General features: G+C 33.3%; 1 protein-coding gene across 2 annotated transcripts in view; it reads right to left on the bottom strand.

The window, feature by feature from the left end:
* LOC126851381 (uncharacterized) overlaps window positions 1-17,439 on the bottom strand; it is a 127,836-nt gene that overhangs the window by 67,333 nt on the left and 43,064 nt on the right. Inside the window, exon 1 of one of the 2 annotated variants that reach the window (XM_050595293.1) lies at window positions 6,115-6,631. The exons of the other annotated variant lie outside the window; for it this stretch is intronic. The gene's annotated coding sequence lies outside the window, so the exon portion shown is untranslated. Of the gene's footprint in view, window positions 1-6,114; window positions 6,632-17,439 lie in introns of those variants that run through there. 2 annotated transcript variants of the gene reach the window in all.

Genomic DNA, 17,439 nt, shown 5'->3' with positions numbered 1-17,439 from the left:
ATTAAATAATAGCTTCCATCAAGTATATCCTACTAATACATCCGGAGATTTCCCAGAGGATTTCTCCTTGAATCGCACATTGCCACGCAATAATCTTATCATGAACGTCGTAGAGAAGGTTGAGGAGCTGTGCACTTGCACTTGTCTGAATTTGAAAAAAAAAAGCAGAAATGAAAGTAGAAAATCTGTAGTACCATTTTAGTCGTTTCTCTAATATTAATTTATTAGCCGACACTTTCGTTTGGGATAAATAAAATGAATATACTACGAAGTCACTCATTATTGAGCGTAGCGTGCACCCCGCGGTAATTACTCGAGAAGGCAAAGTAGGAAAGAAGGGACTGCATAAAACCGGCGCATTGTAATGGCTTCGTGGCAATGCATTACTGACGTATCGCTCTTTCTCTCTCTTTCTCCTTCTTGCCTGACAGTTTATTACTCCGGGCAATAATCTTCCCGTTTCCGCTCGCCTCTCGTGGAGACACACAATCATTTTCCCTTCGTTAAATATTTCTTCTGTCATATTCATGGCCATGAGAAGCCACTCCTATGCGCGCGTGATCCCATATATCGCATAGGTCGTCTACTATATAAAAGAATGTTCAATGAAATTGGAGCGTTCAAAAAGAAACTCAAATTCTTATTGACGCATATCGGAAAATACCTACAGATAAAATCCCACAGAAATCCCTCTCGAGATGAAAATCCTCTTCGCGCGCGTAGAAAAAATTCTTTCTCCAAGAGTTTACAATATTTTCAAAGCATATTCGATCAACATATTTATCTTTTTCTTTTTTTTCAATTAGCATTTGCGAATCAAGATTCATAGATGATGCATTTCAATAAATTTAAAAGCTGCGCAACTTAAAATACATACAAAAAGAGTAAAACATCTCAAAGTACATCTAAAGAATAATAGAATATACGTAATTTGATTTTTAAATATATTTTAATATTGATAGATTCTTTATTTTCTTCTTAAAGCGATATGAAATTTGCATTTTCTTCGTCAATTTTTTCAGTCCCGTTTTTTTATGTATATCGAATACTGAATGTGACACGTCTCGGCAATTGTAAATATGTATTTTTTTCGTTATGCTTATCAGACTTGATCCGAGACAAGTGATTCTTTAATCTTCGCAATGCTATCGCGATTCTTCGGGCCGGGACTCTCGCAGTTCTGGCCTTATCCTACCAAATTTATTTGACTTATTATAATGCGATCGCTGCTATACAAAGGGCATTTGATATTTACGATTTGATCAGCCGATATCATAGCGGAAGACACTTATTACAAAGTCCGCATTGTGAGAATGTACGACTGCCTCTATTGTGAATTCAAATGCTGATGTATCGAAGAAAATTGAAGAAAAAAAGAGCTTAATCATCTTATACATTTCAAAACTCACTCTAAACTTTTTAAAGAAATTTTTTGCGAATATCATTAATGAATTTTATGAATACCGAGAGAATTTTCAGCTTCAATTTTTGCTTTAATTCATCAAAGAGAATTGAAGCAAAAGCGAATATCCGGGTCGACATCCTCGATTGAAAAGATGAAAGGATTATCTGATATTTTCACCTATAGCGCCGCGACTTTGCCAGAATTGATTAATCGTTGATAAGATCGTCCTGATAAGAGCCTGTCATAATAGAGCTTCAGTTTAATTTCTATCAGAATCATGTATCTTGCATTTTATGAAATATATATATTTAATAAAAAATGTGTATATGTGCAATAACTTTTTGATATATTTTTGAAATATTATTAAAATTGAATATTAGATATTTTTTTAAATATGAGACTTAAATATTTATTAAAAGAATTCAAATGTGTATGATTCTTTAATAAAGGTTATCGCGTAATATATCAGGAAAAAAAAAGTTTCACATTTTATTTTATTTTGCAAGTTATTATTTTACATCTCCAAAAATGAGCAAAACTGATGTTTCATAAAAATATTCACGAAAATAAATATTTATAAATTAGATAAACGATTAATATTTTGAGAAAAAAAAAAAAAAGAGAGGGAAATAACCAATGCTGTTAAAACGATATAATCATTTGAATCAAGATAAAAAACGGCTTGTCAATAAACACGACGGTTAATTAACAAAAAGTGACGGCTGGATTAATTCACAGTATGATCGCTATTTATATCCTTGCAGCATGTGAGAAAATTAATTTCGCCGTGCGCACTGACATTCTCGGAAGACGAAACGGGTATCTTGTGTCTAGCTAGCGGCTAATTATAAAATGCATATCTTGGCAATAGATATTTAAAAAAAAATGCGTCATATCAACGTCGCGGCTCGCGTGACAACGTATTATTCGAATACTATTTGCCCCATGACGTGCCATGATTATCATTTAAATTGCAACAAAGTGGCAACGCGCCGCGCGCAAGTATATCCGCGCTCTGATACGTTGGACTCACCGAGGCGAGGCCGCAATTATTTGCCCATTTTTGTTCCGTCTCGTTAAATATATCTTGCGTTTTTACGAAAAATCGATCGCTCACACTACGCGTAAATCAACGGCACACACATATACACATATTCGTGTATGATGAAGAAATATACTTGCGCGATATAAACAGCAACTTTTATCCCATCTTATGAACGATTTATCTTCAAAACACTCATGCGAAAAATGCATATATAATTAATTTATCTTGATAAAATATTTAAAATATTTTAAAAAGCATTTTAATCGAATAAAAAGAATATGCAAGCGTAAATATTTTTGCTTTTTATTTTAAATATATGTACTCTATTCACCTCTGATTTTTACCTTCATCGTATTCGCGGAATCATAATCCATTCATTTCACGTGATGATCACGCATACATACAAGTATTCTAATCTATTCGTGCTAATTAGTTTATGCGAAGCAGAGAATAATGATTTTTTATTATTTATACTTTTTATGCTATAAAATTTGTTGAAAATTCTATTCTGACAAATATAATTATCCGTTTTAGATTTAATCGTAATAATGGAAAATCATGAAAATGTATGAAAATAATTTTTACGAATAAAATGTTTCCGCGTGCATGTGCAATAATATTATAATATCCTTGCAATCTTAATAACGTGATATTAGATCGAATGTCGATATTTGCGATAAATCTAAGGAATCTGAAAAATTTGTCGATAGTATGCCGCCGATAAAGTATGAAAACAACATATTTCCGTTGCATCGAATGAATCTACAATTCCGTGGAAGAACTTTCTTCTCGAATATTCGATTGGATTCCTCTTTTCTCCCAACATCAGCTTCATCTTTCGAAGTCTTTCAGGACGGAATTATTATAGAAGTGCTTCCGTCAGAGAGTACACTCTCCATCTTCCCTCCCCTTTCCTAGTTTTTTATCTTTTATGTCATATTTCTTTGCTCAATATGTTTCCATTTAATTTTTTTTATACGTACAATTTCTATATATGATTGGAAAGTAAAATATATAAGTTATAAATTATGGTTTATTTTCTATCTATTTCTCTTTTTCGCTTGACTTTTCCTTAATTTAATATAATCTTTTTATTAAATACAATTTTATTCCATGTAACTGGATTTATCTATGCTTCAACGCGATTCGATCTCAAAGTATGAAATTATAAAATGCTATCATAAAATTAAGATGCGTTAAAAAAAGAGAATAATGTCATAAAATATAATTTTTTTTCATAAAAATTTATAAAACTTGATATCTCTCTAATATGCAATAGTTTATTACGAGTTTGCTATTATATTGAACTTTTGGTGGAGCGGCTTTTGACAAGCATTAATGAATTCCAAAGATAAACTCCTTACATGTCTTTACATACTACACATGTTTACACTAACAGAATAACTTCTCAAAAGCAATCTAATAAGCAAAATATGAAGTTTCCAGTCAATTTAATTTCTTTGACGTTCTAATTTTTTTCTTTTATTTTTTTTTTATACTGTCCCTATGCATCTCGCTTTATCCGCTCATATTTTTGTCCATATAATTCTACAATTCTATCGCGTAATATGCGCGTCAGCTCTCCGACGGATTGTCCCGTAATTTACATAATGGCGAACAATGTTGCCGAGTGTAGGTGGAACGTCCAGAAATTAACATGACCGTCGGCCTGAAATTTATAGCCGCCATTTTGCCGATTGCTAATGCCCGGGATAAGTAAGCGCGCGTTCATAAATTATAAAAAAAAAAAAAAAATCGCGAGAAAACGGAATACTATAAATCGTTCTCGTATTGCCCGGAGCATACGCGATGTAATGCGCTTTCTGTTTACATCATTCGATTTTCAGATTTGACGTTTTATATGGCCACGTCAATTATTGCACGTCTCTCGAGAAGTTAAGACTTGTTAATATATACAATATATATAAAAAGAAGGGAATAAATAATATATAGAATAAAAAGACGAATTAAAAAAATCAAAGCGAGAAGTTTGATACATCTTTTGTAAATATCGTCAAAATATGACAAGCATGTCAAATAGATTTTTGTCTCCAAGTATTTGACATTTTGAAAATTTAAAAGTGCTTCTTCAATTTATAACATCTCGATATACAAAAATAAGAATAAAAAGACAAACTTCCAATCTGACACTAAATTGATTTTCGCCGTTGTATCAAGAAGAGGAATATAATGTTATCTTCAAACCTTTATTTTCCTAATTATTATTAAATTAGCGCTTAGATATCTATAATTCTTCAACACGGCGCAGATGACGAAGAGTGGAGGATAAATTCTCGCCTATCAAACGGATTCTCAAATATTCAAGTAAATTCCACATGCGCGGAACGGGGGTGCCATTCCCGGGGGAGTCCGTCGATAAATTCGCCGGTCAACGAGGGAGAGGAAAGGGGAAGGAGGTCCGACCTGCTTCGCATTACGCTTGGCAAGTCACGATCGACCGCCTCTCCTTTCGGCCTCGCCGCGCGAGAGTTTCGTGCCAAGCACGTCGGGGACTCGTCTAGCTAGACAATTTGTTACTTCCTTATCATTCGACTGACTCTCTCGCGCTCTCGCTTCTTTCTCCGCGCCGCTAGTCGTTCGCTCCTTCCGCGATGAAAGAGAGTTACGGGCGGGGGAGAGATTTATTAGATGCACATGGGAGGGAATTATATGAACAATGAAATCGAGTTGTGACACGAGTTCGCCACATCTGCGGATACAACTTTGAGTGGGAAATATTCAGGAGAGAAAACTAAGTAATTAAAGGAATAGAGAAACGGAGAGAGAATAGGAAAAAACTAATTAGTAATATATATATATATATATATATATATATATATATATATATATTAAATAATTTATATTAAACAGCGAGATAATTCAGAAGCTAAATATACGACAGATTGAAACGTAAACGAAAGACCGAAAAATTAATTGTGACCGATTAATGCGACTCATTATCGCATACCGCTTATCAAAACATTTATCATTAGACTATTCCCTGTGTCATGTTCCTTGTTTACAGTATTTACCTTGTTTACGAATTCGATCCTGTCTCACGTTACTGAATCTTTCTCCCCGCGCTCCGCTATCGGATACGCGATACAACATCAATGCTCGGCAGCATCTCTCGTACGCTTTCAATGAGAGGTGGTAATAAAAAAAAAAGAGAGAAAACCCAATGCTTCCTTCCAGTTACAACAAAATATATCCAAAATTTATAAATCAATGTCTAAAGTAATTAACATTTCAGGAAATTATTATAGCATAATAAAGTTTCAATACATCCCTTTAACAAACTTTTAAAAAATTATTGTCAATATCCGAAATAATTTATTTTACACACAAATTTGCATAAAATATAAATACAGATAAATTTAATTTTATTATAACTAATTCAATAAATTATAAATCTTACACCACTAATCCTGAAATGTATCACACTAAGTACATAAATGTATATATAATGTATATATAAATATATAAAATTATTAATTGTAAATATATATTTTGTTATATGTTTCAAATATTTCAAAAGACCTAGAATATATGCATCGCATTATACAATGATATAAAATAGGTTAGGTTAGGTTAGGTTATGAAGATAGACGAGCAATTCATTTAACAAATAAATAATGAATTAAGAAAATTCTAAATTGCTGACCTCGGAGTTGCTTCGCCGATATCCGATGCATCTTTCCTGGACCTCCTTCCTCTCCTCTCTTTCGTTTATCTTTTCGATTACTCCTCTTCATGGCGCTCGCGAAAACACTTCACATGCAACGATAATCAATTAACTATACGCGCACTAATTACTGGAGTACGATAATCGCACGGCACTTAACCTTACTCGTGACGTAAATCGCGTACGACGCACACTTTATTTTTATTTTATAAAGAACGCGGAAACTACGATCAACTCAAACATCGGGGAAAAGTCGCGCGATCAAATTCATACAACACTATCTTCATCGTTAACATCGAATATGCGCATGTCGCAATAATGATCGAATCTTTTTTATACCCGACATTTTGTGAACGACTTCAAAAATAGCATCGGTATAATCACAAACTAGTTAATCAAGCGGTTTGATAATTGCAAAATTTCTAATACCCGGGATAATCGCGTTTCGAGAGACGACAGGAAGAAGCGTCTCGCGCCGCTACCGACTCACTCGAGGCTCGCCGCACGAATGACACGCTCTGACGCACAAGGTCGTGAGCCAAGACATACGCACGACACAATAACAGGCGATATAACAACACATGCTCTGCTAACAAAAATAAATACTTTGCTCATAAATGTTTGTTGATATCACGAAATATTTAACTCTCTCACTGCAAAATAAATTTATATCGATACGTTAACAAAACACCTACGAAATATTATCGAAGAAATGTATCCGAGAGAGAACTTTAGATTTCTATTTTACTTATTGAATTTTTGCAAGGCGCGATTCTTACAAATTTGAAATTCGATAAATTTTCTTTTTTATATTTAGCGTTTTTTTTTTTTATTTTGTTAAAAAATATTAAATGTATCGATACGTCTTAAATGATAGATTTTGAAAAAAGATCAACTCTTTATTTATCGATTTTTATATCGATTCTAAATTTGCAATTTATATCTTAATTTCAAAAAGAGAAAGAAATATTCGAGGGTGTATGAAAACGATTTATGTGAGTATCATTGCATCGGAAATTATTATTAGTAACCGCATATAAATTATATAATTATAATTCACGCATATAAATTATATAATTATAATTCATTTCCTGTTAATTTATATCAAATGGTTCGTTTACTTTAGTTTTAACAGATTATTGATTGCTAATTTTTCCCCTTTTCTCTTGCACAATAATCTATTAAAGCAAATTTCAATTTAACAATAAGTTTAAACTTATCTATAATTGTATGCTATATTCCAATAAAGCATCATAATTCTAATAATTTAATTAATGTAATAAAAAAAATATAATTATAGTAAAATTGGAAAATAAGAAAGCATTACAAATATCTGCCATTTTACTTCCAAGTTTTAATTCTCTTTTCGGCAATAAAATTCTTTTCAGTTTTTTTTTTATTTATCAATTATTCAGCTTCATTCTATCCAATCATATTCATCTTGATTGGATTTTATGAGAGCATCGATTAATTTATATTATCTTTTGAATGTTTTTCTCATCGCAAATATAATCTATAATGTGTACAGAGTGTGTGCAATGTTCCGCAAGAATTTTCACAATATTGCAAAGCATGAAATAAAAATCTAATCCTATTCTACTTCATTTCCTTTCTTTCTAAATCGAAAAATCCCTCCTCTGCCAAACGTCCGATCCTGGGATTTAACGTAAGAATCGTTTTCCGGAGCATTGCAACTGTGTTCATTCAGGCATGCTGTAACTTACATAACCATCTACTACGAATGCACCGCGCGAGAGACAGAAATTACGACTGATAACGCGTTGCTTTCGCGAGGCCGCTCTCATGAATGGATATTGCTGATCGGTCGTTTGCCATCGCCGATAAAAGCGTCTAACGACACGCGAGAGGCGTAATTAAGTAACGAATATGATCGTCGATTCGCGTCATCGTAAAAGTGTCGCACTCTAAAAAATATGTTGTAGAATTAGTTATCGTGTTTTTATTTTTTTTTATCATTGACAAGTTAAATGCGATATCCTTAGAGATTTGATTCTTTTAAAAAATTGCATGAAATAAAATTATCATGCAAATATGATAATTTTAACAATAGCAAGATATTTTTCATAACTGCCAATACATCGAAAGTAAAGATAAATAAAACAGTTATTGTATTTGAGATGAAAAATAAGAACGTTTACATATGGTTTATTTTTCCTATTAAATATAAATGAGTGTAAAATAATTATTGACGCTTTTTATTGAAATCTTTTTTGAAATGTTTAATTGATTTTACGCAACAGATTTCAAACACATATATCTTTCGTTAAAGATTTTAAATAATTAAAATTGAAATGATAATTTCATTTATTATTAATAATAAATTATTGTAATGCTACATATTTTTACATCCATTTTTCTCCTATGTCTCTTTCGATCCATTTTGTTTCATATTTTTATTAAATCATGTTGTTTTCGTAAATCAGCAGTAAAAATAAACGGTTGCTTTTAAAATTGGTAAATATAATAGTTTTGTATTTTTCTGAATATTTTTCTTCTACTATATGATATGTGAAATAATATTTTAACAATCCAAAAAAAAGAGCACGTTTAAAATAATCAATGCAAAATTTCAAAAATTAAATATTATTTTTAAAAATAGAATTTCTGTAATAATATTTTTTAAAAATTATTAATATTGAATCAATAATGTCAATTTCGTGTTTTAAATAAATATGTCCGATATATTTTTGTATCTACTATCTTTACGAAAGTTATAAATTCTAAATTAATTTATTATTATGTGAATAAAACTTCTTTCTTTCTCTTAAAACTATTTAAATAATTATTTCCACAATAATCTGAATTTTAAATATATTTTTCTTCATTAAAGAGAAGAAAAGTTTGTATATACAAAGATCGTATATCTTAATATTTTTGTGAAATTTTAACATTACAAATTATATTTCTCTTTTTATAGTTTTATTTTTAACATAATTTTTAACGAAATGTTAATCTCTCTTTCTCTCTTTTGCAGTAACATCCTTTGAATATCTCGGCATATATTACCGCAGCTTACAACCGCAAAAGATTGATATTAAACATACAAGTAAAGAATACAAGAGTATACGCTTCTTTTCGCTCTTTTGTATTATTAATTTCGAAAATTGATTGTTATATTCTATTTCAACACATACACACACATTCCATTTCGGGAGTCTATACATACATACATGCAATATGCATATGATGTAGCTCATCAAAGTGCCGATGGATTCAAGTACGCCGGATGGCAACTTCCAAATGTGGAGCACGAACTTAATTAGCGGAATTGTCAAGAAACGAGATTGGAGGGCGGCCGGCGCTGGCGGCGTAATTAATTAGCGTGCGCGACACGATCCTCTAATGAGATTTTGCCTGTCGATTGTTCTATCATCGACGTGTATTGCCTAGCGGCCGCTGATAACGCAGCATCTCACACTTTACAAGAAAATGAAGTACAAGCGGTAATCGATGCATGCAACAGGGCTGATTGATATGCCGCAAGCTCGGCGCACATTTGAACTCTATTACAAATTCTATTGCCATAGAATATAAACATATTCGTTAATTCTTAAGTGTTCGTGTAATAAACGTTGTACGCAGATATATGTTGCAACAATATCGATTTTATTTTTCTTCCAGAAATAGATTTGGTATTAAATACTTAAGAAAAAAAAAAAAAAAACTTAAGAATAGAGAAAAAGGCTTTAACAACGATAATTTCTTTCGTATTTAAAAAGAGAGATCTTGAATCAAATCAACTCGACACGTCATGTATGTATCAGAATTTACGACAAAAAATGGATTCTATTTTATATCTATATCTATATCTATATAGTAATTCGTTGCTTGCTATCATTTACATATTTACGGTGGATATATTCACTTATGCTTTCGTCGTAAAAATCGATACCTCGTACGAGGTTACTGCCCCGCATGATAATAATTTACTATAAGGATTAATGTACTGTCACCTTGATTATGGATTATTAAAAAATTCTACATTAACATTTTTTTTATTTTAATAATAAAAATTTTTTTATGTAATTATTTATATTTATATGAAATGTCTATTAATCGTAATCAAGCTGACATATATATATATATATATATCAGCTTTATTGTTAAGATAAAAAAATGTTTGTTCATATATGACAAATTAATATGACAATAATATGGCAAATTAATTCCTTTCACATTTCATTGTATATAAATTGTATATAAATTGTATATAAATTGTATTCATTGTATATTCAGTTAGCAAATTGTTGAGTAAATATATTACGGTTTATAAGTTATATATACTTATATAATGTATATGTCTAAATGTGATTTTACACATAAATGCGAATGCAGTTAAGCTGCGTTTTGAATAAAACGGGGTATATTAAATTATGTAAGCGACATGACGCACGTGAGAGCTCCAAAGCCGAAAGCTGAGCGAAGAGAAACGTCATTAAATTTGCAATGCCGCTCGACACCGCCGAGAGCGCGAATATAACAGGGGAAAATACACATCCGAATAAAATATAATGTCTTTCGTGTCCCGCAATCGGATGTCGCGAAAGGTACTCTTAAAGAAGAAACTTGACATCGTCATCCTACGACGGCTGACTGGATTCAATTTCAATGTTATTTCCATTCACGATCGTCCATCCGCGATCATATAGGGAATCGTTCAAGGTCGCATCTGGAAATCGGAAATCGCACTAGGGCCGGAAATAGCCCCCGGGATTCGGTAGGCAAAAGGATGATAGTGTTGGAGAGACGATGAATTTCGCGCGTAGGCGAAATTCGTCGCGCAGTGTGAATGTCACTCGATTAAAATACAAAGGACGAGAGAGGGTTTATACTGTGCTAGATCGAGTTTTGAAAGCGCGGGCGACCAAACGATAAAATATTTTCGAAACAGGCGGAAAGATTAAAAAAAAAAAGAGAAAAAGAGAGAGAGAAAAAGAGAGAGCGGTTTCGCGCTCGATGAAACTAATTCCGTGCCCTTCGCAAAGCGAACAATCGGCGAGGAAGCAGCTCGTCGTCTATCGATTGTCATACACTTCACAACGTTGTACAATCAATACGCACGACCGTGCCCCGATTGATATTTCACGAATGCGACGCGAATATTGACTACGGGAATTTTCTGTGACGATCCATCTTTATAGCATTCCGTACATGGCACAGTGTCGAATAACAAAGTCCGTCAAGTTGTCAACAGAGTCTGATCTGCGCATTATATTATTTTTAATATATAATTCCATACTGTGTGTGAATAAATTCAGATGTCTTTTACTTATCTAGGTATTTGTAAGCTTTGGGATTTTCATATCAAAATGCATCTTATCGTCGCTTGTTATCGCGGAATTGAGTACAGTTTGCATCAATCAAGATCAAAACTTTTGTCATATTATGTGACACATTGTTTACTTTATCAAGTAGACGACAGTGAAGATAAGTTAATACAATTTATTTCTTGTATGTATATGAATACATTTTATATCACAAATTATACTTTCTTGTCTTAAAAGAAGAATTTAATCTAATATTTGTGAATATTTCAATTTGTATTGTCTTTAATAAAAATAAAATAATTAATCATAAAAAGTTATATATATATATTATAGATAGTACATCAAGTTATTATTAAATTTAGTAGTATTAGTGATATATGTTATATGTTCTCTAATTAATAATATATATAATTATACAATATATAGAGCCTCATAATGTGATAAATATTATAATGAATATAATTTTTACAATACAGTAATAATAATATAAATCACGATTTAACGAAAAAAAAGGAATTCTCAAATGTTTGCTTTATATCTAAAACATTGAAAAAGTTTGATTATCTAAGCGGAAGCGATTGGTCGCGGTCAGATAATTTAAGTTTACCGGCGAAAAGAAAATACATTTACATCAACAAACCTGAGAGATCGGTCCGGTTCTTTACAACTTGAAGAGAAACTTTCTTGGCAAAAATACCGCGACATGCCACATCCATCAAAATCCTGACTTTCCCTCGTTTGATGAATCACCTAATCGATATTGATTAAACATCAGCCTGTCCCTCTATAGAGAAACGATAAAACGACGTTGCTATAATTCAAAAATTATATGGTTATGCAAATGCAAAGTATTAACAGAAAAAAAAATACATCGCGACCTAACTTGTGATTTATGGCAGTTGATGTGCTTAATTACTTACACCGGTCGCTCTCTCAAGTGAAATTACGTAGGATTATCATGATAATCAATTTCTCGTGGAAGATAAGTTCATGAATAATTAAATGTACGTGACATGCGATGTAATTTCTAACATTTCCATGTGATCGCAACATATATGTGTTCGAATAATATACAATTCTTTTTTCACGCAAAAAAAAAAAAAAGTACAAAAAATATCGTCCACAATTCAAGGAATTTCAGACTGTCATTTTCGCCCGGTTTCATATCCGCATGTTAACAATTTTTTTCTTATAATCGATTTATACAACCCTAAGTACGTGACAAGAAGGAGTTTAATAAAAACCGCTGTTGAACGCGCACTGAGCACAGCACTTGGACACGTTCCCTCGAAGATGACGAAGAGCGAATTTCCGGCCGAGCGGTCGCCCAGACCGCAAAATGTCGATTGGCCGCGTCGTGCGCGCCCGCTGGAGTCCCATCAGAATTTCATTACGCGTATACACCCCACGGTCAATTTCAAGCCATGCCTCTGGTACACCTCAAATGGCAACACGAACGTATTACGGATCCAAACGCGTCACATTCGAGGTAACCGAACACGGATGCGTATCGGAGAGTCGATATTAATCCTGAGATACGATAGCCAATTTTCATTTTATCTATCAAAAGCGATATAATATATAATATATAAATTATGTATAATTATTAATAATTAAAGGTTAAAGCAAAAAAGAATAATTTGAGCATTATTTACAATAGCTGATATTAAAAAAGGAAATAAATAGTACAATTTTATTAAAGAGAAAAAAAAAGATTTTTTTTATTGCAACCGCTCTCTTCTCTCTCTTTCTCTCTCTGTGTATTCAAATGATAATAAACTATCCAATATAATATTAGGATTATAAAAATGTTAAACAATTCAGAACTTTAGCGTAAAAATAATGATCGTAATACGCAATATGACGTCAATTAAATCTCCAATGCGCTATTAAATCTTCACATTATCTGCGGATTGTACACAATCAGCTTTTATGTCATTTTATAAAGTATAATCTGCGCGCGCGATACATGCGTATGCGTGATAAAATAAAATAAAAATCGCAATAAATCAATATTTATAAAGTGCGATACGCGCGCGATCGTTTTGCAAACGCTTCAAAGAGTCAAAGTATTTTAGTAACACATCCGATATACGGTAAAATCGATGGCACATCACATTTGACGTTCTCTGCAAATATCAAATGACACGTGAACGCATTAACACGTACAATTACAAATAGACAAATGCGTTTTGCACAGTTCAAAGGCTGTTTAAACGCTATGCCTTCAATGGAATATTGTACAACCAATTTCTTTTTACCTTGTATCGAGAAGCTAATATGACATGCGAGTTGCGAAATGATAGGGCAAAAAACAAATTTTACGCAACTTTTTATCGTATATTTCATAGCTATTTACTTTAAATATTTTTTCAATATTTCATTGTATATTTAATTCGAGTATTATTTTTGAATTTTGAAAAAATTGAATTTAAAGAAAAATTTTGTATATAGAGAAATCTATGTATTATATTAAAGTTAAAGCATATACATTTGTAAAAATGCGTTAATAATTTGTGATTTCAGTTGCCTCTGGGTGTAAAATCTAATTCACGCAATTCGGAGTTATTGTCATCTTGCAAGCTCTTTTTCAGAATTTTTTTTCCCAAAGCAAAAGCGAATAAGTTTCAAGGGGATTTGGCTTCAAAAAGACTCGCGAGTACAATTTTTCGATATCAGAATGTCTTAATATTAATATACAATAAGTGAAAAACGACCGTAGACCGAAAGCTTCCACTCAGCAGGAGGCTGCTATTTATACAATCGAGTTATTTATCTATCGATTATTATCAAAAACAAAACTAAAAACTACTTCGGTTCTCTTTCCTCGTTACTTTTATTTCGACAAAAGAGCTCATAATTAACCATTAAAAAGTTTCGTCAACACTGACCGAGGTGGAAACGACTGATCTCTGCTTTTTGAAAAAAAACGCCGGAAGAGAAGCCGAAAGCGAATATTTCCGCTAATTAAGTTGATTAAATGTGCACGATTCTAAAGCTAAAAAATCTAAAGGACAAGGAATATCATTGCGTTTATTCAGGCACGAAGGAAAATGCGAAACATTTTAAGTGAACGCAATATAAAAATTAAATCTGTTTAAAATAAGGGATAGAATTTATATCTAGATATGTAAAAAAAAAATATGAGAAAGGGGGCAAATATTGAAGCCATGTTCTTCACATTGAAAACTATCTTTTCTTGCGATAACAGATGATAGCTCTATCTCTTGGAATAGGATGATGATAGCTTCTGATATTCCTTATCGCCTTCTCTCCCTCATCCTTCCCCTATTTAGACATAATATACATCTCAAAGATGACGAAGAGGAAATTACCATTACGTGTTTCATGCTAACATGGAATAAGCAAATTTACCAGAATATATATATATATATATATATATATATATATATATATATATATATCAAATATATCCCGCTTCTATCGCTCCAACCAGAGAAACGTTGAGTTGCTCGCCGCAAGGGCGGTTAAATTTCACTCCCGGGTTTCTAATATCTAATTACTTCCGCGTGGAGAAGCAGGACACGCAAATATGTATTTAGTATAGAAGACTAAAGATTCGATCGCGATCCGTATTTAGCTCGAGAGAGACACGCATGAGGAGAGTAGCGCTCCGATTTTATCTCGAATGACCAATAAATTCGGTCGCCCACGGACCAATCCGTGTGGCTTGTACAGAGTCCGCCTACGATAGCGAAACTATCCGGGGGTTAACATTGTTTACGGCGAGAAGTTGGATTACTTCGGTATTAACGACAACGAACGTGCGCAGAGGCAATCCCGAGGGAATTGTCTTCTCTCTCTCTCTCTCTCTCTCTCTCTCTCTCTCTCTCTCTCTTTCTCTAGCAACGATTCTCCGGGTAATAATTCAATGTGTGTGCTACTAGCTCCGCCGTTACACAAGCGATCGCATTAACGACGTATCGAATGGATACTTCCATCACGCTTCCGGTTTTTCCCTCCGGAACGTTACTCACTTTATCCCCTCTCTCTCAAGTTCGATCGGGCTAATGGATGAAGATGCGATGGGAAATTGGATACGGAAGATGAATTAAATTTGGTGATTCACGGAGCTTTCATTCAGAAGCGTTATAGAACGCTTTGATCGTTTATACGAAAAGGGAAGAAAAAGACTTGATTACCGGGATATACGACCGGCTTACTAAATTGATATAGCCCATATATATATACGACGCATGTACACGAAATAGGAAATCATAATTTATCTGCGTCGCGCGTCGTGAGCCCGCTGGTCCACAGTCAGCGGGTCGATAATTAAATACCGCCTTTCGTAATCGCGAGACAGCCGGAATAGCGAGCGTGATCGCCGAGAGTTAACGTAATGTCACGCGATCAATCCGACGATCGCATTGTGCACAATTTCATTTGGCCGATGTGTTTTACACCTATTATCGGTCACAGCTCTCTCCGCCTCTCTGTCGCGTGTATGATTACATTGATTATGGATACACGTTATGAAAAGTAACTAGATATTATTTCGAAAATAATAAAAATCGTTAAAGAAGAAGCGAATGGACAGAAACTTAAAATCACGTTTTTTTTTTAATTATGATAAAAGAAGACATGAATAGTAATAAATCGTCTTCGCAGGCGGAAAGAAACTGAGATGCATATACATTCCAGGATACATTGTAAGTTTCGCGCGATTGGAAGATAAATTAACGTAGCGACAAATATGCGGAACTTAGTACGGTTATTCAAGATTCGCAAATGTCTTTGCAGAGAGAAACGGAACTTGACAAATGGACCAGAGTTTCTCGATGAGGGGAGTTTCTTCTTCGAGGGAAGAGGATACGACAGGGCTAAAACACGTTAGTAAATCTTCGGACAAATTGTTACCATCTCTAGGTCTCCCCGGGCGGAGAGAACATCGAGAGGCCTCTAATTACTCCGAGGATTAAGCAAGATGCCTACGCGATCGTCTACGACGAGTAAGAAATTAGCAACGTCGGTATTCGCGAATCTCCGCAAATCTCGCAATTAAAGCCACTGCTTGGCAGGCAGCCGCGCTACGAGCATTCATAAGTCTTGCAATTTACAAGATCAACTTGGAGCAAACAATCTCCATGTCGCACTTGAGATTTAAATTATATTTGGTTACGAAACGCAGCGATGTCGACAAACGCAACAGGTAATTATGATGCGTCAACAAAATGCAAAAAAACAAAAAAAAAATCTCTAAAATTATAATATGTATATAATTTGCATTAATTATTAAAAGTATATTTTTAATATAATTTCATTCTAGTTTGCATATATGATGTTCGTCCTCATATCGTTAGATAATATTGAAAAGTAACACAAAGAAGTAATCCTTTACTAATTGCAATTGTTTATTCAAAGTCGCTCGATACATCCGATACCAAGCTCACGTATTGAAAAATCACTAATAAATTCTAAACTCGGAAACTTGCGTCCGTCGGCGCGTTTTGCAATGTGCGCATCCTGACGCATGCAGTATGAAAATCGACCCTCTGCGAGGACGTGAGCGAACTCCTAAGATCTCGGGGAAAAAGAATCTCGCGTCGACATAGCTCTGGTAGAAATTGCGCCGTTCGATGGTTTATGTTTATAGCGCGCAATTGTGAGACTCTAGAGACATTTTACGAATGGCTTTTAATACCTCGTTTCGGAATGTCCGAGCCATTCTCCAAGCACAAGGGTAAAAATATCGCACTTCCGTTGGGAGTAACTAAACCGTGTAATATTCTACTTCGTATTTCCGTCCGATGGTTTACCCCCATTTATCCCTCTCTTGAATTTCGTTCCGATATATATATTATAAATAAAATCTCCTCGCACGCGCGTTCAATTAACAGATATATTAAATGTAATTTTATCGAAATCACATAAGTAAAAATGTGAAAAGGAATATTACGGATATCACAATAAATTCATTCGATACGTAAAAAAGTTATTTAAAATGCAACAATTAAATGTATTAATTTTAATTAAACAAGAATATTACAGAGAG

This window comes from Cataglyphis hispanica, chromosome 8, assembly GCF_021464435.1.
Source record: "Cataglyphis hispanica isolate Lineage 1 chromosome 8, ULB_Chis1_1.0, whole genome shotgun sequence".
NCBI lineage: Eukaryota > Metazoa > Arthropoda > Insecta > Hymenoptera > Formicidae > Cataglyphis > Cataglyphis hispanica.
Note: the sequence above shows the minus strand (reverse complement) of the source record. Positions and strands in the feature narration are given on the sequence as shown.